This window comes from Megalobrama amblycephala, linkage group LG20 (assembly GCF_018812025.1).
Source record: "Megalobrama amblycephala isolate DHTTF-2021 linkage group LG20, ASM1881202v1, whole genome shotgun sequence".
Taxonomy (NCBI): Eukaryota; Metazoa; Chordata; class Actinopteri; order Cypriniformes; family Xenocyprididae; genus Megalobrama; species Megalobrama amblycephala.
Genome location: NC_063063.1, coordinates 20,249,518 through 20,271,649, shown reverse-complemented (window position 1 = coordinate 20,271,649; position 22,132 = coordinate 20,249,518). Strand labels below are relative to the sequence as shown.

Genomic DNA, 22,132 nt, shown 5'->3' with positions numbered 1-22,132 from the left:
CTAACCTCAATACATTTGTTACCATAATCTTTGTTAACATTAGTTAATGAAAATACAGTTATTCATTGTTTGTTCATATTAGATCACAGTGCAATGCATTAAATAATGTTAAAACAAGGTTTTGACAATGTTTTTGGTAAATGTTGAAATTAACATTAAAAAAAAGATTAATAAATGCCGTACAAGTGCAGTTCATTATGTTAATAATGAACCTTATTGTTAAGTATTACCATAATCGCAATACCACGTTCTGCCAACATACAAACATACATTACACCCACAATCACACCCACACCCACACACACACCCACACCCACACCCACACACACATACACACACACACACACACACACACACACACACACACACACACACACACACACACACACACACACACACACACACACACACACAGGTTCACTATCCATGTAGGGACTCTCCATAGACGTAATGGTTTCTATTCCGTACAAACTGTATATTCTATACCCTAACCGTACCCCTAAACCTACCCATCACAGAAAACTTTCGGCACTTTTACATTTTCAAAAAAAAAAAAAACCCATTATTTAGTATGTTTATTAATCCATCTCCCCCATGGGGACTGCGGCTGGTCCCCACAATGTAGGTGATCTCAGGTTTTACTATCCTTGTGGAGACCATGTGGTCCCCACAATGTAATATAAACCTGTACACACACACTCAGTATCCCCCCCAGTGCAGGTATGACACAATTGCCTCTCCGCACTGTCATTCCTGTAATTCCACTTCCTGTGTCTCTCCTAGCAAGGTGAATTCACAAGGTCACCAGCTAAACTCATTTATGTTGACACCTCGGATGATAGCGTATTGTCCCCAGTGACGCGTTCACCAGGCCGGGCTGGTATACTCTCCACCTGCCCTGTGGGAGCAACCGCCACCTTTTAGGCCTTAGTTAAGCTGATCTCCCGCAGGCGACGTTCACCACGAAAGTACAGAACACAAATGGTGTGCAGAAACAGCCCTCATCTACTGTATCAGCAATTAAACAAATCACACTACGCACACAACACACTGCCCTGCAGTCTTTTAAGCATTTACACAAAGTTGGCCAAAGTTGGCGCAGTTGTCACAGATGGCAGTTCTCTGTTCACAGTGTGTGGGAGGAGAGACTATATACGTATGCACAACTTTCTCTATGTAGCTGTGTATGCAAAAGTTGTAGCAATAACATGAGAGTATAAGACAATCAAATTATCCACTTGTTATTTGCTGAATATTGCACTTCAGTATTGTATTGTACAAGACCAGCAGCAAAGATTTTTATGAGGTCATATTCGTATCTGTGGTCAGAGAGTGTTACGATGTAAATGATATGACCCGGATCTGACTTAATTTTAGGGGAGATTTGACGAGATACGTTAAGATAATCAAATCTCTCTTGAAATCATGTCTTTTCAGTTGATGCTCAATCAGAGAGAAAGATTGCTAGATTTCTTTATCACACTTCTTCTTCCTGCAGTTTCAGGGTTAGAGAGTTTTCATGTGGTGGGGTAATGTAGTGAAGTGTAATTCTGACTCATCCTGTGCTAATGCTTTTTCTATACATCTGAGATTTTCCATCAGTAAAGTTGATCTTTGAAGCAATATACCTTCATCTAAATGCACCTGTGATCAGTTTCTGTCTGTGGTCTTTCTTTCCACAACAGCGTATGACTCTCGTCTCAGTGTTACGGAGGGGAGAGTAGGGTGTAGGGACTAGTCGGACGCCCCATGGAAACTTGAGTGTGCCTAATGCGCTTATGAACCCAGACCATGACTGCACTTCATCAGTCATGTTATACAGTCGGTACCCATGTTGTCAAACTAGCACTTGTTAAATGTCAAATCTCACTTCCTTTTCCTATTTACTTCATTTTGGACTTACTCTAAGTCATAACAACAAATACTTTAGATACCTAACCCTAAATAGTAATTTTTGGTCTTTAGGAAAAAAAAAAAAAAAAAAAAAAAAAAAAAAAAAAAATATATATATATATATATATATATATATATATATATATATATATATATATATATTCTCTTCTTCTTTTATAATTGTGTTGAATAGTAAAGAACATTTTGTTTATTTGGGCCAATGACATGACGTGCATATTATTATTATTTTTTTTGTGTGTGTCCAAGTGCGTTATTTCCTTTTAAAATAATTTGATAAATTCATGACATATCACTTTATTCTATAAAACCTATTTAGTTTGAAGTCATTTTTAGTACATTTAGTACATTTTATGTTTTGTTATCTTAAACCCCCAAAATGTCAGGTGGTGCAACTGTCGAAACAAATTAAGATTAAGAAAACTATTTAAAACTGTGTCTTAATAATAATAAAAATAATTAAAAACTATATACTATGACATCATTTTAGGTTTAAAAACTTTCATATAAGGAAATTTTATAAATATCAGTAGTTTTAAAGCTGTTGGGATACTTGAAAACTAGCAATTTACATTCTCAAATGTCAGGGTGGCACAACTGCAAACATGGCACTTTTATTATGAATTGACAAGGTAATAACAGTAAACATAAAAATGCATCATCCAGAACTGCTAATTTCAAGCATGGATAGGTACATTTTCCATGTCAGGTGGTAAAACTACTAATTTGGTTATACCACCTGACATGAAAACAGTCAAAAAATGAATTTAAACACTTTAAAAATGTTATTTAACAACTGAAACTTACTTAAACACATTGTTCATAACTCAAAAATATGCATTACATCAGTTTTGAAAAGTTTTTTTAAAAAAAAACACCTTTTTTGAAGTTTTATTTGTCAATGACCCATTTAGAAATTTGTAAAATTTGTAAATTCTCTTTTTGATAAATAAATAAATAATGATTTCTTATTCTTATGTTTCTTCATTTGTTGGATAGCAAAGAACAAACATTTTGTTTATAAACATTAAAATATCAATTAAAGTGGTATTTTAGGAATTTAAAGTAAAATAAAATAAAGTAAATGACCTTGCAGTGTGACTGTCAACTTTATGAACTCTGACATATCAAAATGTATCAAAATGACGAATGTGGTTAGAACTTTTTCATTTATTAGTATCTAATGTGGGCCTGTTTTATAAAATTAGTCATCATTAATTTACATATTACCCTATAAATGTAAAAAAAGACAACATTGTTGTTACAATTTTTTTAATCTTGTGGAGTTACCGAAAACATATATTTCTAAATTGGTAATTATGTGGGGATCCTTGAAAAAAAAAAAAAAAAAAAAAAATTACTAATCAGGACCCCAACAGGAAGTACTGTAAGTAAAATACATTCAAACTTGAGCTTTACATCCTACTACTAATTAATTCTGTAATATGTATGTTTAAATACTTTCAGTCTTGCAGTATGACACATCCACATAATAGAAAGAGGTATTTTCCTATTAATAACCACAAAATAAAACCAGTAAAAAACTTGTTTTTTTGTAGCATGTAGGAAACAATGTGTCAAAATTGTCATGTGGTGTGACAAAACTATAAACAACATTTTAAAAAACTATAATAATATTATAATTATTGTGCCTGCAATTTTACGAGTTCACATTTTTTAGCTGACAGACTATATTAAAGATTTTTAATTTTAAAATTTAATTGGTCACACTGCAGGACTATTTAAACGAACTAATACAGTCAAAAAGTTGCTTTAAATGATGAACCGTTACAGCATCTAAAATGCTTTCCTTAAACAAAAACATTAATTTTAGCTTAAATCTTTTTAGCTTAAAAAACAGTTGATTTCCCATTAGCAATGTTGAATGATACTCTATTGCACTTTCAGATGGTGATACTTAATTCATTTGTGATTTTATCATGAACTCCAAAGAGAATACATTGTCTAAATGGTGTTCTTTGTGCGTGAATATGTGGAGGTGGATGAGGACATGAGTACAACATGTCTAATAATCACTGTGTGAATAGTTCTGATTAGAGAGACTTAGCAGCATATGTTTCTTCAAGTCAGGCCTTCCTGTCAGGCACGGGGACCTAATTAACGCAACATATGCTTATTTGAATCCCCACTTTGGGTGTGAAAGAAGGCTTTTGGGAGGCACCACCGCTGTGAACGCGGGCAGGGGGATCGTTGGAACGGTGAGGAAAGGTGGCAGAATTAAAAGGTGTAGAGAGAGAGCGTTAGAGGAGTGAGAGACAGACAACTAGAGTGAAGTAGAAGAAGAGAGCGAAGAAGGTAGCACTTAGTGCTCTGCGGAATTCTCACCCGATATCACATGATCTCCCAGAGAAGTGCAAATGTATTCCACTGCAACCCTAGAAACAAACAAGCTGCCACTTCCTTCGTTTATAATTAGCTGGTAATCAATGCTGAGTCTCTTGGAAAGGGGAGAAGACTTGTCCATAAGGTCTTTCAATCAGCAATTTTGCGAATTATGTCCCTAAGTCTTACCCCACACGTGTGGAGAATCATTCTGTTAAACACCTACTTTTGTAACATCACAATAAAGGCGGATGCATCCATCAAAAGGGATTTTCCGCATGTACATTCATTTTTGAATGTGCATCTGCTGTTGTTGTGGGGTTTGCTTTCCCCAACCAGCCTCTGAACCCTGTGTCACCTCCATAAACGCAGAGACTGCGTGCAAGCTTGAGGCGCTAAGTTGTAGATTGTTAAACATGGAGAGACCCACATGCAGACGTATCCAGGGCTCCAGACGTGACCTTTATACTGAAAGTGTTCTTGGAGACAAAAAAATAAATAAATAAAAAAAGAGACATCTTAGTAAAAATATTGTTTGTGTGTGCATCAGTTCTGATACTCAAGAACTGAGTTCTGCTTTCTGTTATTTTCAAATAATTCCATTCTTTCTTTTTTAAATGATAATGATTTCACCTTTTATGATGCTGAAATATATATATATATATAAATTGTACAATTTGTAGTCAGTTACTGATTCCAAATTACATGACAAAAATTGTAGTTAGTAACATAATCCATTACATTACAGATTTAAGGTAATATAATCAGAGTACTTTTTGATTACTTTTAGATTACTTGTAACTTATCACATTGATTTGAATAGGATAATCTTGTGCCATATTGATATAAAAATACAAGAAGAAAGAAAATATATTCCATTCCAACAACATGAAGTGCATTAAACATCACATTATGTCAGGGTTTCCCAGACTGGGGTTCGTGATCATAAATCATAAACATTTAAGATTAAAATAATAATTTTAAAATAAAAACAAAACACTTACTAAAAAAGATTTAAAAAATGATTTGTTTACCTGCTTGTAGTAGGGAGAATCAGTGAATTATGAATAATTTACTGCCATTGTGAGAATAACCTGTAATCAAGTAATTAGTTAAAAAAAAAAGTAACTGTATAGTCTGATTATAAGTATTTTAAAATGTAATATAATGTAATTACAAATACTTCATTTTTGGAATCTGATTACGTATTCCAGATTACATGTAATCAGTTACTACTCAGAACTGTATACTGTATATATATTTTTTGTGTTAACTAAGCCCTTAATGCATTTTCTTTGTGTTGTTGGGTCAGTCCTAGAGCTCTTCCTGGCTGATTTTAGGAGAAAAATTGGACGTCTCCAACATATTACTTAGACGCCGAGAGAAAACCACAGCCAAATATGGGGAAGAGACAAATTAAAAATTACATTGAAAATTATACTAAAGATTTGGGAAAAAGGGATAAACATAGTGGTTGAGACAGCCCTGTGGTGAACCCGAGGTCGAGGACCAAATTAACTGAGTGCGGACTGGAGGGTCAGTCCTGGAGCTCTTCCTGGCCGATTTTAGGTGAAAGTGACATCCAACCGATTATTTAGGCACCGATGGGTGGTAATGCCAATGATCCACTGCATGTTTCTGGCTATTGTTATGCAAGGGTACTGTTTAAACGCACAACTGCAATGTAAACCCTAACATTCAAAATAATTGGTTTGAGTAGGACAAACTTGAATTGAGTTGTCAAATTAACTTTTATGAGTATTTAGCACTTTCTTTTACTTTCAAGTTCACAGAACTGATATATTTTAAGTAAACCAAAATGTTTAATTGTTTAGAGTTTATGAACTTATTTCTTTTAAAGGTCCCGTTCTTCGTGATCCCATGTTTCAAACTTTAGTTAGTGTGTAATGTTGTTGTTAGAGTATAAATAAAATCTGTAAAATTTTAAAGCTCAAAGTTCAATGCCAAGTGAGATATTTTATTTAAAAGAAGTCGCCTACATCGAACGGCCAGTTTGGACTACATCCCTCTACTTCCTTCTTTAATGACGTCACTAAAACAGTTTTTTGACTAACCTCCGCCCACAGGAATACACAAGAGTTGCGTTTGTAGAGTGTGTTTGTCGCCATGTCGTCGAAACGCTGTTATTTTCATCCCGCAGTCCAATCACCGGGTCTGATTCCGGCTCAAATTGATAGGGTAAAATTAAAGACATGTTTACAATAACACTGAGCGCATGCATCTCCACGTTATGGTAAGAGGCGTGACCTTTCTGGGCAAGGTTCGCTAAGCTGCTGTCGAATCACAACACAGGAACCGCTGGCACAATCAGAACTCGTTACGTATTTCTGAAGGAGGGACTTCATAAGGAAGTCATCAGCCCGTTTTTATGACAGTGGAAACAGCGGTATACAGATAAGTAAATTATGTGAAAAATACTGTGTTTTTTTACACGCGAAACATGAACACATGTTATATTGCACACTATAAACACAATCAAAGCTTAAAAAAACCACGAAAAATGGGACCTTTAATTTAGACGAACTTAAGTTTAACTGGAACTGGGCTGGGATTTCTATTTCCCAGCATGCAAAAGGAAGAGTAAATGCTAAAATTAAGTGTTATATATATATATATATATATATATATATATATATATTTTTTTTTTTTTTTTTTTTTTTTTTTTTTGTGGAACATTAATGGTAAGTGGGAGATTTAGCAGTGATTAATGTTTTGTTATGCTAATTTAGAAGAATTTCTGTTAATGTGGGTTTTTGGAGTTATGGTGACAAGTGGTGCATGTGGCTTGGTTTGAGAGCAAATATGTTAAATGCTTTACATTGCTGTATTCATTCAACAAGTGCTATACCATGCTATTGTTAACATGTTAGCAAATTAGCATTTTCTGAATTAGCTAGCTAAGTTTACACTAATAAAAATGTTTACATTGAGATTACATGACAGTTTCAAGTTAAATGTATGAATTAGTGTACTCAAACATTTCAAGTTAAGAACAATTAAAACACATGAGTACAAAATAAAAACCTACAATTTCTGCTTACTTAAACTTTGAATTTCTTCTTCAACTGAATTTTTTGGAGTTTAGCCTACAATTCAGGTTTACAGTGTACCTGACAAATATTCTGACTGAAACTCTCTGACTCTTCCATCCAGATTTTATTGTCTTTTATTGTTATTTTTATTTCTTATGCATTCCATTTTTATTCTTATGTATTTGTTTCCTTTCATGTAAAGCAGTATGAAATGTGCTATATAAATAAACTTGCCTTATTGTGAATGATTCATTGTTACTTGCATAATTTTTAATCAAAATACAATAACTTGCTCTGAAACCAATTTTCTCTCCCTTTGACAACATAAACCATGCAGGCTACGGGATAATGTTAAGCAATAGCCAAATAACTGTTTAGCAGACACACATTGAATCTGGCTCCACTTCACTTAAAATTAAGCTATTATGGAAGGCAAATTGCATTAACTTAAAAAAAATAACTGCACATTTTCATGTCATTTCAGCATTTCATCAGGAATGCTGACGCAGTGAATGATGGGGAAGGAGCAGCACACCCTGAACATGTAGTATGAGGTCCACCGGTCTGGACTGAGAAGGTGAGGAGGGGTCCTGCAGACGAAATGCCAAGCTTATCTATTCTTCAGACAGTTTAGGACCTGCGTTTGACAGAAGAAGACAGCTGTGCTCTTCCACATTCCTCTGGCTTGCTCTGCAGGCCCCAAATGATCGGCCCCCCAAAGCATGGCTTTCTCTTATTGGCAGAAGGAGCGTACAGTCCGCTTTCCCTTCCATCACTCCCCAATGTCAGAAACGGGCCCCCCACTGTCGCCCACTTGGCGAACATTAAGAAATCATCACCGCTGTCAGGACTACTGTCAGACAGGGGTCATCGCATGTAATGCAGAATCAGCAGCCTCTTGGGAACCGACCAGCAGGACCGTTTGGAGAAAGCTGACTCTTAAAGATGTTAAAAACCGCATGAGATCTGACGTGCCCCACCGCATCTGCTCTGACTGAAATCATGAATGAGCAATAGTGTGTGTCTCTGTCTGTATCTGTTGGCACATAGCCTGGAAAAAGTATGTGGGCCAGTGTCAAGTCTCATTTTCGTTGGTGAGCCGTGACACCCATAAATCACTGCAAAAGCCCATTAAATCCACTTTTGTATATGGTCTGTAACAAGGCAATACGAGCAGGAGTTTTGTATCTTAATACATGTGGGGAGGGACTGACAGGAGGAAAACAGGACAGAGAGATAGTGTGGAAAAAGACATCAGCCCTTATAGAAACGGATTGTTGCTGGGCAATGTGCAAGCAAATGACTGTAAGGATAGAACTAAAGACACGTAAAATTTGAGTAACACAAACTCCTAGGCAGAAAAAAAACACTTCTGATGCAGTTTCATGCATTTTTTTTTCAACTGCTTACACACAATTACTGAAACCTGACACTCAAACACCAGAACCACACGCCAAATCTGCAAAACCATACACTAATTCTTGGCCTTTGACTCAGTTTTCAATTTCATAAATCACTTTTTTGCAAAACACAACACACAATTCGCTAAAACACAAAAATCTAACAGGAAGTATCTTGATTTCCTTTTTCAAACACAATCATTGTTTCTGTCCAACTACACATGGTTGATGTATTTCTTCTTCCTTCGTACTGTGTGATACTATATTCACAACCACAAATGCTTACAGTAAAAAAATAAGTTTGGTTTCATTCTTGTTTACCGTGAATTTTTCAACATCTCTCTGCCAATTACTTTCAATCTTGTATAGAAATGTACATAGGAGCTCATGAGAGCTTTAGGTTTTGAATAACTGTGTATATGATATATCCAAAAATAGAATATCATGTGATATTTTGAATGCAGTGTTTCATTTTGCAAGAGATGTGAGGCATTCTGAGATATTCTGAGGAATTTATATATATATATAATTTTAATAAATATTATATTATATTGGTATTGTATTGTATAATATTATACATATTGTATAATATTGATTTTCTAATAATAATTATATCACATAATATGGATATATAATATCCATATAGGAAGATTTACTGAGCTAGCACTGAGCGGACAACACAGATGGTGAGCTGAAGTGAAATACATCTTACTCTCTGTTTTGACAGGCTTATGACAGGTTAAAGGGAAGTCGTAAGTGGTATGGAAAATTCACAGGAATGATTTGACCAATCAAAACTGTTTACTGTTAACCGGCACATACTGTGCATAACATTTGTTTATTTATTTATTTATTTAAAGGCTGATAAAGAGTTATGCTATAAGATTTTATGAAAAAAACCCCAAATCTGTAAAAAAAATTGTATTTAAAAATATCTTTCCAACCATTTAACTTGATTGTACAAGTCTTAAAAGTTTCAGTTGTGCAGTTGTGTTAGCAACATGTTTCTTCAAGTCAGCCATTTTTGTCATTCGTTTAACTCCCAGCACAACATATTTATCACTACAGGTTGTGACTTAATTTCACTTCAATATTTAAGGTTTAATGTGTTCAATTTCATTGGGTTGGATTTTCTTTATAGAGTACAACATTTTTTACATGCAGTCAGTGTAGATAGCATATTTCCCCCTCAAAATCATTACAAATTTTGACAGATTTATGAGCAACTGAGGGTGTGGTTGTTTTTTTCCTGTTGTGACCCTGGACTTCGGTTTCAATGTAGCCTCTGATATTGACCCTTCAGTCCTGCATGGTGACACACTTGGCACAGGTTTGAATCCTACCACATTTGGACTGGATCAGACACCCTTTGGCAGAGCAAGTGCAGGATATTTAGTCCACATCCAGGAAGGATCACTGTGGGAAAACAGACCTTCAGAGAACACAGTGATGCATTTAGGGCTTCAGAAAAAGGAGCATATCCTGTAGTGACACATGCATCTTCATCTGCCTTTGTCTTTTGTGTTGCTTTTTGTGATTTGTTCAACACATTATTCAAATATACAGTATATATGTGAAAATCTAAAATAATTAATACTAATATATTATGTTTTAATATTAATAGTCCACCTAGAAAATGTAAATTCACAAAAGAAGATATTTTGAAGAATGCTGGTAAACCAGTTTCGATTCCCATTGACTTTCAACAAAAAAAATACCATGGAAGTCAATGGAAACCAAAACTGTTTTCTCCAAAACAGAAGAGGTAATTTGCAAAAACCGCCACAAACGCACAGTATTCAGGCCAGATGACAAGGCTGCTAGTCACTTCAAAAAGACCCACTAGCTGAGGGGAGTTTCGTCTAAGCTGACTAAAAAGTGATAGAGGATTTATAATTTTGACTCCTGCAAGTCCTTGTACACCATGCTGAACCCTTGGTTGTCCTAATTCATTTTTAAGGCAAATGAAACCCAGTTAAAACCCAGTTGTTCTACGCAAGTAAAAGTAAAAATATTTTATAATAAAAAAACAAAAAACAAACAAAAATAGAATATATATCATATTAAAAATAATACTATTCACAAAAAGTTTCAAAGTTTCTTTCATCTCGTTTTACTTTCTGTGCTGGAGGGCCTGATTCTTAAATTACTGTAATAATGTTCCGATTGATTGAATGATTGACAGACCGAGACATGCACAATGATGAATGACTTAATTTAGGGATGATGAGCAAAACGAGTGATGGACAGGTGCCCTTTCTGCCTGTGAAGCCATATAAAGTGCAAAGGACTTAGGCATAAAGACCAGGGCAGGACCTTCATGATGGCGTATGCTCCGAGTACGAAGGCAAAAGCGTGCGGAGGGGGTGTGTTACTCAATTCACCCTCTAGGATTTGGCCATGGTCATTCCTGCTTTTAAACTGTGGCATGAAGCAGACATTGATGTGTGTGTGTGTGTGTGTGTGTAGGCGTGCATAATTTACAGTATTTGTGTGCCTGTGAGTGGCAGCAGGAAGAGGGGGCTCAGCTTGAGGCTGGCCGACACCAGCGCTAAGAGGTTGGGGGTGGTGGGTGTCATGGAGGCTTTAAGCGGCCTTCCATGTGACAACAGCTTGCCAACCAGAGGTCTTGCCTGAGCTCTCTTCTATTTCTAATTCATCTGGTTTTATCAGAACCAATCATTTGAATCATTTATTTTTAGTGGGATATGGTCTCTCTGCGCTGCTTCCCCAGGGAATGGCTCTCAGCGGCCTGCTAATGAGTGTCAATCTGCTGGCTTCGCCAATTTTATGACAGACACCTCGTCTGACAAACGCAGGGCTACAGTCAACATGCATCATTCCTTCTGACACCGAGCTGAGTTGTGGTGTCACGCTCTTTCAGATGCTCTGAGAGAGCGTTTCACTTTTGTTGTGAGGATGTTTGTGAAGCGCGTTGAGGTCAGAGCGTCTTTTAGATTCCTTGTGTCAAAATGTACTTTCAAAGAAACTGTGAAAGATTAGTGTTTATCAGACAGTCTGTCGAGATGTTTTTGTAGGTCTTGTGCTTTATAAGTAACTTACAAAGATGGTTTGTAATGATGTTTTAAGATATACATGAAAGGATTATGGGTGGTTTGGCATGTGTGTGTAGTCTGTGCACCTACTTAACCATATTTTGGGGACAGATCTGTACCCCGAAGTGAGCTAAATCTGACAAAACCTCATTTTGGGGACGTCCTCATTTGTAAAAACATTATAAAAATAAACCAAATAAACTTTTTTTGGCTACACTTTATTTTAAGGTGTCTTTGTTACACTGTAATTATACATTTAAGTACTGAGCAATATTAAGTAACTAAATGTACTTACTATAGGATTAGGATTAGGGTTTGGTTTGGTTTAGGGTTAGTTGTTATATATATATATATATATATATATATATATATATATATATATATGTATAAAGGTTAGGTTAAAGGTACAATATGTAAGATTTTTTTTATTAAAATGTCCAAAAACCACTAGAACAGTGTTATATATTTTGTTGACTTGTGTACTTACATTATCCCAGATGTTTCCAAGAATGTTTAAATCCAGAGAAATAAGCAATTTTAACCAGAACACGAGCTGTGTCCGTGCGTCGCCTATCACTGACATCATACCTGCGTTACCCACGATTTCCGTGGAAACCAACACCAAAGATGCTTTTAATATATTATATGTTTTATTAGACAAGGGAACAACTGTTTGGATCAACCTGATCTCACAGCAATTTGTACGTATTTTACGAGGTGGCTAATTCGTACGAATTCATGCGACCTCACTCGTACAATTTCTTACGTTTTTTGCTAAATCGTACGTATTTTACGAGTTACCAAATTCGTATGAATTCGTACGAATGACCTACTCCTAACCCCGCCCCTCAACCTACCCGTCAATGGGGTTTAGACAAATCGTATGAATTCGTACGAATGAAGTCGTACGAATTCGTATTAATTTGCCACCTCGCAAAATACATACAAATTGGTCGTGAGATAGTGTAAACTAATCATTGTTATATAGCTAAACACTGTTAGTCTTATTGTTTGAATCTCATTTCCTTGATTTTCCAATACCATGTTTTATTTTAACTAATGTTAATAATCTCATCCATGAACATGATTTCTGCCCAAGCGAGTCCCGTCGGATTCTTTTCCGTGGCTGTGAGTTGAAGACGACATCTCCCATGATTCCACACTCAATCTCAGCGTTATCAAGCTACGCCTTTGTTTTGAATGGGCGACCTCTAGTGGCGAAAATTTACATATTGTGCCTTTAAGTAATCTATTTTCTATGAATAAGACTTACGATTAATTAGCTGCTATAAATAACTAGAAGAATACCAAAGTGCCATAAATGGTAAAATTCTTTGCGTTAAAACCAGCGTGCTTATGATTTTGAAAATACATTAATATACAGTAATATGATAAGAAATACCAGTAAATAACAATACATTTACATTTACATTTATTCATTTGGCAGACGCTTTTATCCAAAGCGACTTACAAGTGAGGAATACAACAAGCGAGTCGTCATGACGAGGCAAATAGACAAGAAGTGCTCATAATACAAGTTATAGGCAGTGCTCAGATTATCCTAAGCTACAATAGAGAGGGATTAGAGGAAGTGAAAGGATAGGAGTAAGAAGTTTTTTTTTTTTTTTTTTTAAGATGAGGTTAAGTGCTCACGAAAGAGATGGGTTTTCAGCTGTCTTTTGAATATTGCCAGGGATTCCGCATTCCGGATGGAGGCAGGAAGATCGTTCCACCAGCAAGGAACAGTGAACGAGAACGTTCTGGAAAGTGTTATATAGGTGTTATATATAAGTGTTATATAAGTGTTATATACAATACCATTATCAAGCAGTAAAACAAGCTTTGTACAGCTAAAAATAAATGGAAATGATTGACACCGGAAGCTTCGCACATTCATGTTGCAAATGGCCAAGACAGCCATCTTGAAGAGATCATTTCATTTTGAGCTGTTCAGTAATTGGTGACCTGCTGTCATTACACTGACAAAAAGCTTCAATACTGCTTATGATTTCCTGAACCAGACAGCAAGGCTTGAGACAAACTGTGATAACTTTTCTCATGTGGTTTTGCTGGTAAAGTAAACAAGACGCTTGTTGGAGGCTGCACCTGTCAGTTTACTTTACATAAGTTCACGCAAAGACCTATATCAGAGGAACAGCTAGCGTTTAGCGATTGAATCAATCAATCAATCAATCAATCAATCAATCAATCAATCAATCAATCTTGTCAGTTTACTTTACATTATGTTCATGCAAAGACCTATATCAGAGGAACAGCTAGCGTTTAGCGATTGAATCAATCAATCAATGAATCAATCAATGAATCAATCAATGAATCAATCAATGAATCAATCAATTAATTAATCAATCAATCAATCTTGTCAGTTTACTTTACATTATGTTCACGCAAAGACCTATATCAGAGGAACAGCTAGTGTTTAGCGATTGAATCAATGAATCAATCAATGAATCAATCAATGAATCAATCAATGAATCAATCAATGAATCAATCAATTAATTAATCAATCAATCAATCAATCAATCAATCAATCAATCAATCAACCAATCAACCAATCTTGTCAGTTTACTTTACATTATGTTCACGCAAAGACCTATATCAGAGGAACAGCTAGCGTTTAGCGATTGATTGAATCAATCAATCAATCAATCAATCAATCAATCAATCAATCAATCTTGTCAGTTTACTTTACATTATGTTCACGCAAAGACATATATCAGAGGAACAGCTAGCGTTTAGCGATTGAATCAATCAATCAATCAATCAATCAATCAATTAATCAATCAATCTTGTCAGTTTACTTTACATTATGTTCACGCAAAGACCTATATCAGAGGAACAGCTAGCGTTTAGCGATTGAATCAATCAATCAATCAATCAATCAATCAATCAATCAATCAATCAATCAATCAATCAATCAATCAATCAATGAATCAATCAATCAACCAATCTTGTCAGTTTACTTTACATTATGTTCACACAAAGACCTATATCAGAGGAACAGCTAGCGTTTAGCGATTGAATCAATCAATCAATCAATCAACCAATCTTGTCAGTTTACTTTACATTATGTTCACACAAAGACCTATATCAAAGGAACAGCTAGCGTTTAGTGATTGAATCAATCAATCAATCAATCAATCAATCAATTAATCAATCAATCAATCAATCAATCAATCAATCAATCAATCAATCAATCTTGTCAGTTTACTTTACATTATGTTCACGCAAAGACCTATATCAGAGGAACAGCTATCGTTTAGCGATTGAATCAATCAATCAATCAATCTTGTCAGTTTACTTTACATTATGTTCACACAAAGACCTATATCAGAGGAACAGCTAGCGTTTAGCGATTGAATCAATCAGTCAGTCAGTCAGTCAATTAAATGCTCTGATATTGTTTTCATATTGGAAAGAGTTTACATGCAGTTAATATAATATAATATACTTATTTATGCAATATTATTTATGCAATATGATTCATATTATCATTTTTATAATATACATATATTTTATTTTTCAGACAATTTTATTTGAACAATAAAACAGACATAGAGAAAAAGCATATATCAGTTTTATATATGTATTTTTGTATGTTCATGTATTATTATTAGAAAACCAGACCAGTTTCACATATAGTGTGTATTTTTCATATTTGTCAATTTGGGAATTGCAAACTTTATATTTTTGTTTTATATTTTGGTATTTCTATTATCCTCTTGTTAAAAAATGGCATCACATGCATTTTGTAGTCATACACAAGGTGACATTTAAGGTGCCCCACTAAAAGCACAACCGTCTCCCCCAATTAAAATAATCCAGAACCGCTACTGAATCATCATGTAACACTGTGCATGTGCGTCTCTCTGCATGTATTTTGACCCTGGTGCACCTGGGCAGCTGTGTCTGTGTCAGAGTCTGCATGGCCACAAGTGGACGGATACATTTTGTCCGTTTACATATCCTTGTTCCCGGGGTTCTTGGGAGAGTTCAATTTTCTAGTAACTCAGCAGACGTCACAGAGCTATTCTGGCCGGCCAGTTGTGACAGCCGGCCAGCAACAGCAACGCCAGGGCAGGAATGCTGCTGGGGGGAGGGTGGTTGCTGATCTTGTCAGAGGAAGTGGAGACGAGGGCTCTCCCATTTCAGGGGGTGGGGTGTAGAGTTTGGGAGAAGGAGTGTAGCAGTGGCTCTCTGGAGAGACGAGGAAGAAAGGGAACAGGCACAGGAAGAGGGGTGGGCAAGGAATTTGAGTTTGGTGCCAGCCGAGCCAGGCCTCTGGCATGCTGCATTCCTAAAGATCAACACAACGGTGTTTCCTTTCAGCTCCCCTGCCTGCGAACCCCTTCAGCTACTCTACAACACAACCTCACACACAAACACACACACTTGCCTTTCTTGTCTTGTAAGCCTAATTAGGGTCGTTATATGCTGCAGCCAATTTTCCATGGACGTCTCACCGCATGTTATGATTAATAACCACGTACACACATTTTTTTTGAGGGTTTTATATGTGTTCAATTTTTATAGTGTCCTTGCATTAAATGAAATTCATAAAAAAGTATTATTATTTATTATAATCAGTGAAGTTATTTCAGATGAGGTGTCATTCCTGCATATTTAGCAGATTCAGTATTTTATTTGTTTATTATAATAATTTTGTTTGTTGCATATGATTGTGACTAAGAAATCTCTGGTCATGTATTTCTTGCAATGCGGGGTTCAAGAGGTTAAAATGCTTGCTGCTGGCAGACTGTTTGGCAGCGGGTGTAAATTAAGAGGGTCAAGACCCTGTTAAGGGATCCTACAGGGTAGTGATAAGTGCAGGCATGCTGGGTCAATATTCAGTGCCGAAGCTTGACTCGTCAAGTCAACTGGTCTGATTTTACTTTTGAATCACACAATAGAGCAGCCTCTCCCAAGAACTCAACTGTCCTTAATGAGAATAAAATGTCATATAATCATGAAATTAGCTATGGCTTGTATTGCTGATGTACCATCAAACAGAATGACCTTTGATCGCAGGTTTGGCCAGTAATCACAAGAAACACTGTCAACTCAATTTCAGCCTGCAACACAGTGCAAAAATTCACCAAGCACACACATTATATTGTTATTATTATAGTAACAATAATAATAATACATATTATTATTATTATTATTATTATTACTATATTTACAGGCAGGAAAGGCAACCCTCATATATCTGCTATTATTTTGCCATTAATTTTCTCCAGGCTTTTTAAATAATTCTTCAGATGAGAGTTTTGACTCTCAGAGGTGAATCACATTACAAACTTTGATTTGAAGCAAAACAGTATAGAGTGCAAAAGTCGGGTTCCAGAAAAAAAACATTAATTTTCTCCATAGGGAAATTGATTTTTAATGATAACTTATAAACGTATAAAGACTGCCTTACTGTGAGCTACGAGGTTGTTAATTAATAGTGTAAAATAAGTTATGTAGTTATTATTTAGTTTTAAAATAATTGTGTTTAACAGTGGGATTTGTGGTGAACACCATTACTCATTATGCTGTACAGAAAATTCCACCAATTAAAACAAGGTAAATGCGCCAAAAGATCTCTTTAGCTCCGCCCACTCTCACGAACCACTGCAAATGATGTAATCGAGTCAGTCTCCCTACAAAATGTATCCCTACAATACCTTTATCAGCTTTATTTACAAATTTTGCCTTACAACATCAAAGTAATGAAAGAAAAAGGCAAGTTCTGAAAATGAATAAAAAACTGAAAAACTAGAATTACAAGGTTGGAAAAGTCATCAGTCCCCTGATTTAATACTTTGTAGAACCACCTTTTGCTTTAATTACAGCTATTAATTTTTGGATATGTCTGTACTAGCTTTGCACACATCCTCTTCGAGTCCATCCACAGATTTTCTATCGGATTTAAGTCACACATGGACATTCACCTTCCTTTCCTTAAGCCATTGCATTGTTCTTTTGGCGGTATGCTTAGGATCATTGTCATGTTGGAAGGTGAATGACTTGCCCATCTTCAGCTGTCTAGCAGAGCGATGCAGGTTTTCCTCAGGAATTTGGATGTACCTGGCAGCATCCATTTTCCCTTCAATCCTGATCAATTGCCCAGTCCCCGCTGAAGAGAAACACCCCAGCAACATAATGCTGCCACAGTAAGGTATGGTGTGTTTTGGGTGCTGTGCTGTGTTTGCTTTTTGCCAAATATAGAGCTGAAAGAAAGAAGCCTTTCCTGAAAAGGTGCCACACTCAGTCTTGATTTTGCTGTGCAAAAACACACCTGGAAGACTCTGATGCCATCTGAGACCATCTAAATTTACTTTTTTGGACTGACCTCCAAGCGCTATGTTTGGCAAAAAGCAAACACAGCACAGCACCCAAACACACCATACCTTACTGTGAAGCATGGTGGTGGCAGCATTATGTTGCTGGGGTGTTTCTCTTCAGCAGGGACTGGGCGATTGGTTAGGATAATGGATGCAGCCAAGTACATCCAAATTCTTGAGGAAAACCTGTGTCCCTCTTCTAGACAGCTGAAGATTGGCAGGTCATTCACCTTCCAACACAACAATGTTCCTAAGTATACTACCAAAAGAACAATGCAATGGCTTAAGGAAAGGAAGGTGAATGTCCATGTGTGGCCAAGTCAGAGCCCTGACTTAAATCCGATAGAAAATATGTAGATGGACTTGAAGAGAGCAGTCCATTGCCGCTCACCACGGAATTTGACTGAACTTGAGCAATTCTGCGAGGAAGAATGGGCAAATATTCCCCAATCTAGGTGTGCAAAGCTAGTACAGACATATTCAAAAAGATTAATTGCTATAATTAAAGCAAAAGGTAACTCTCAAAGTATTAAATCAGGGGACTGATGACTTTTCCAACCCTGTTATTCTAGTTTTTCAGTTTTTTGTAAATTTTGTAAATAAAGATGAAAACATTTTTGGAATGGATTTTGATTTCAGGCTGTACACTGTAAAAAATGACCGTGATTTTAACAGTAAAAGACTGTAAAAATGCTGCGGTGAAAAACTGTCAATTGGTTTACAGAAAGTTTCCGTACTATATACGGTGAATAACTGTAATAGATCTAACGGTACATTTAATGTAATTTTACGGTAAAATACCGTTAAATTCACCATTTTTGGAAGTGAAAAATAACAATTCATTGTAAAATTTACAGTGAAAAACCGTAAATTGACATTCCCATAATTCCCTGCGTGACACTTCACATTTGATATATTTTCGTTGAAATAACTCTTCTTAGTTTTTCTCATTTTTTTCTAATCAGTTATGTACATTAGGGTTTTATGTTACATCTAATGTTGTTAAATTAATGATTATTGCATTTTTAAAATTTCATGCATGTTACCATGATGGTGTTTAGTGTGTGTGTGAATGACACTGTGTGCACCTTCTATATATTAGTATTGTCCTCCTCAGCTTGTGGAAAAGCTGCTTGTGATGAACTTTGATTCATCATGTGACTCTTATCTCCACTGTGTTTGGTGATTGTCAGTGTATTATAAAGGTACAAAACAGATATTAGTACTTCATTAGGTTGGTAAATTAACATTATATCAGTTAATGAAATACGTTATTTTACCGTAAATTTAACAGATTTATTTTTTACGGTAAAGTTCTGGCAACCACAGCTGCCGTTTTTTTACCGTAAATTTTACTGGGATTTTTTTTACAGTGTACAACAAATATAGTAACTATTTCAAAGGGGTATGATGATTTTCTATAGGCACTGTATATAATCAACATTTTTAAATGCGTACAGATTTTCAAATACTTTTTTGCTATCAAAGTTTGTAATGTTATGATTCACCTTGTAGCTGGTTGGCTTGGTTCATGTCATAACGTTTTAACGAAGACTTTTCTGAAAGCCCTATGGGAGAAACGAATGGAAAAAATTCAATTTGAGAATCATAAATATACTTTTTGTATTTTGTTGTTTTACCTCATGAGGTATTTTAAGTGATGCTACATCACAAAACAATTGACTGTGCATCATTGATTCTAATAACATATATTTGAAGTTTGCTAAAAAATATTCCAGTATAAAAATATAGAAGTTATTTGGGAGTTATTTAACCATAATCCCATCTGAAGAATTTTCTATCCATTCGCCGTGAGCTTTGATTGCAACCGCCCTTGACAAATGGAGGTTATCAAGATGTAAAACAAACAAAAACAAATGTATTATTAAAGTCAATGTCAGTTATGTGCACAATGCCTAATCACACTTGATGAGCTTATCAGTCTAATTAAGTCTTCTGTTGCTGTTTTGACATATTTACAGACCCTCATGGGAATTCTGACTGAGGTGTGTTTTGCAGCACCTCAGATGTACAACACACCTGAAGAAGGTGCTGACAGGAGTTTGCATCCTTCTGCATAACACACGGCAGCTGTGCTGAGGGAAGGTGAGGAAAGACTGTGCTAATTTGAGGGCTGTTAGTCTGCATGAGACCAGACTGCAAGCTGCATGGCCATGTTCACAGACACTGGTGACAAGAGCATGAGTGAATAAGTCTTGCTTATGATGAACATGGTCTTTTAGCTTGTGCCTCGGTGACAAACTTTTTGTATCTACATTACCAGTTAAAAGTTGAATTTATCTTTCTCATGAATTCTGAAATTAGTATATTATAAAATGTATTATTACTGTACAGATTTCTTTAAAAAGAATATATATATACATTTACATATAATTTTTGAAACGTATAGTAATAATTAAAATATTAAAAAATATTATATATGATAATATATATTATAATATATAAAATATACAATATATAATATATAATAAAAATATATAATATATTTTTTATATAAATTTTATTAGTAATAATTAAAATATTAAAAAATAATGATTCATTTTAATCAATATTTATTATTTTTTGTTATTATATGTACAAAATTGTAATAATAATAATAATGGATAAAGATTTCTTCTTATGCTTTGAGAATCTAAAATATAATGTAATTATTTAAATTTGTTTAACATTTTTGGTCATTATAAAATTCTCATACTTTCATGTATTCTGTATTAGTTTACTATTATTCTAAATGTGGAATAGGTACGGAAGAGGATTAGGGCCAAGCAATAATAAAAAAATAAAACCATCTCGAGATTAAAGTTGTTAAATTTCAAGAAAAAACTCGTTAAATTTCGAGAAAAAAGTCGAAATAAAATGTTGAGAATAAACTCATTAAATTACGAGAAAAAACTCGATAAATTTCAAGAAAAAAGTCGAGATAAAATGTTGAGAATAAACTCATTAAATTTCGAGAAAAAACTCGTTAAATTTCAAGAAAAAAGTCGAAATAAAATGTTGAGAATAAACTCATTAAATTTCGAGAAAAAACTCGTTAAATTTCAAGAAAAAAGTCGAGATAAAATGTTGAGAATAAACTCGTTAAATTACGAGAAAAAAGTCGTTCAATTATGAGAACAAATTCGTTAAATTATGAGAAAAATGTTGTTAAATTTCGAGAAAAAAGTCAAGATAAAATGTTGAGAATAAACTTGTTAAAATATGAGAAAAAAGTCGTTAAATTACGAGAACAAATTCGTTAAATTACGAATTTGTTCTATAATTTAACGACTTTTTTCTCGTAATTTAATGACTTTATTCTCAACATTTTATCTCAACTTTTTTTCTCGAAATTTAACGACTTTTTTTCTCATAATTTAACGAATTTGTTCTCATAATCTAACGACTTTTTTCTTGTAATTTAATGACTTTATTCTCAACATTTTATCTCAACTTTTTTCTCGAAATTTAATGACTTTTTTTCTCATAATTTAACGAATTTGTTCTCATAATCTAACGACTTTTTTCTCGTAATTTAATGACTTTATTCTCAACATTTTATCTTGACTTTTTTCTTGAAATTTAACGAGTTTTTTCCTCATAATTTAATTACTTTATTCCCAACATTTTATTTCGACTTTTTTCTCAAAATGTAATGAGTTTTTTCTCGAAACTTAACAACTTTAATCTCGAGATGGTTTTATTTTTTTATTATTGCTTGGCCCTAACCCTCTTCCGTAAATAGGGGTCACTTTGACTGGTAATGTTTGACTGTGACTGTGTGTGTGTGTGTGTGTGTGTGTGTGTGTGTGTGTGGTCCCCAAATGTCCCCACAAAGTGTATGGTAAAGGATACATTACTAGTCAAAGTGACTCCTACTGATTATTAATTTTTGACCTTGTCATGTTTTTGGTCCCCAAGAGGAAAACACCTTATAAATCATACTAAATTATGTTTTTTGAAAATGAAAAAATGCAGAAAGCTTTCTGGGAGGGTTGTATTTGGGTAGGGCTATGGTTAGG

The 22,132-nt window shown here is 34.9% G+C and overlaps 1 long non-coding RNA gene across 1 annotated transcript in view; it reads left to right on the top strand.

Moving 5' to 3' along the window:
- Window positions 1–9,017, top strand: part of LOC125255144 — a 10,931-nt gene extending 1,914 nt beyond the window's left edge. Inside the window, exon 2 of the long non-coding RNA XR_007181842.1 lies at window positions 7,792–9,017. This is a non-coding gene — a long non-coding RNA (uncharacterized LOC125255144). The remainder of the gene's footprint in view (window positions 1–7,791) is intronic.
- The last annotated feature ends 13,115 nt before the right edge of the window (window positions 9,018–22,132 follow it).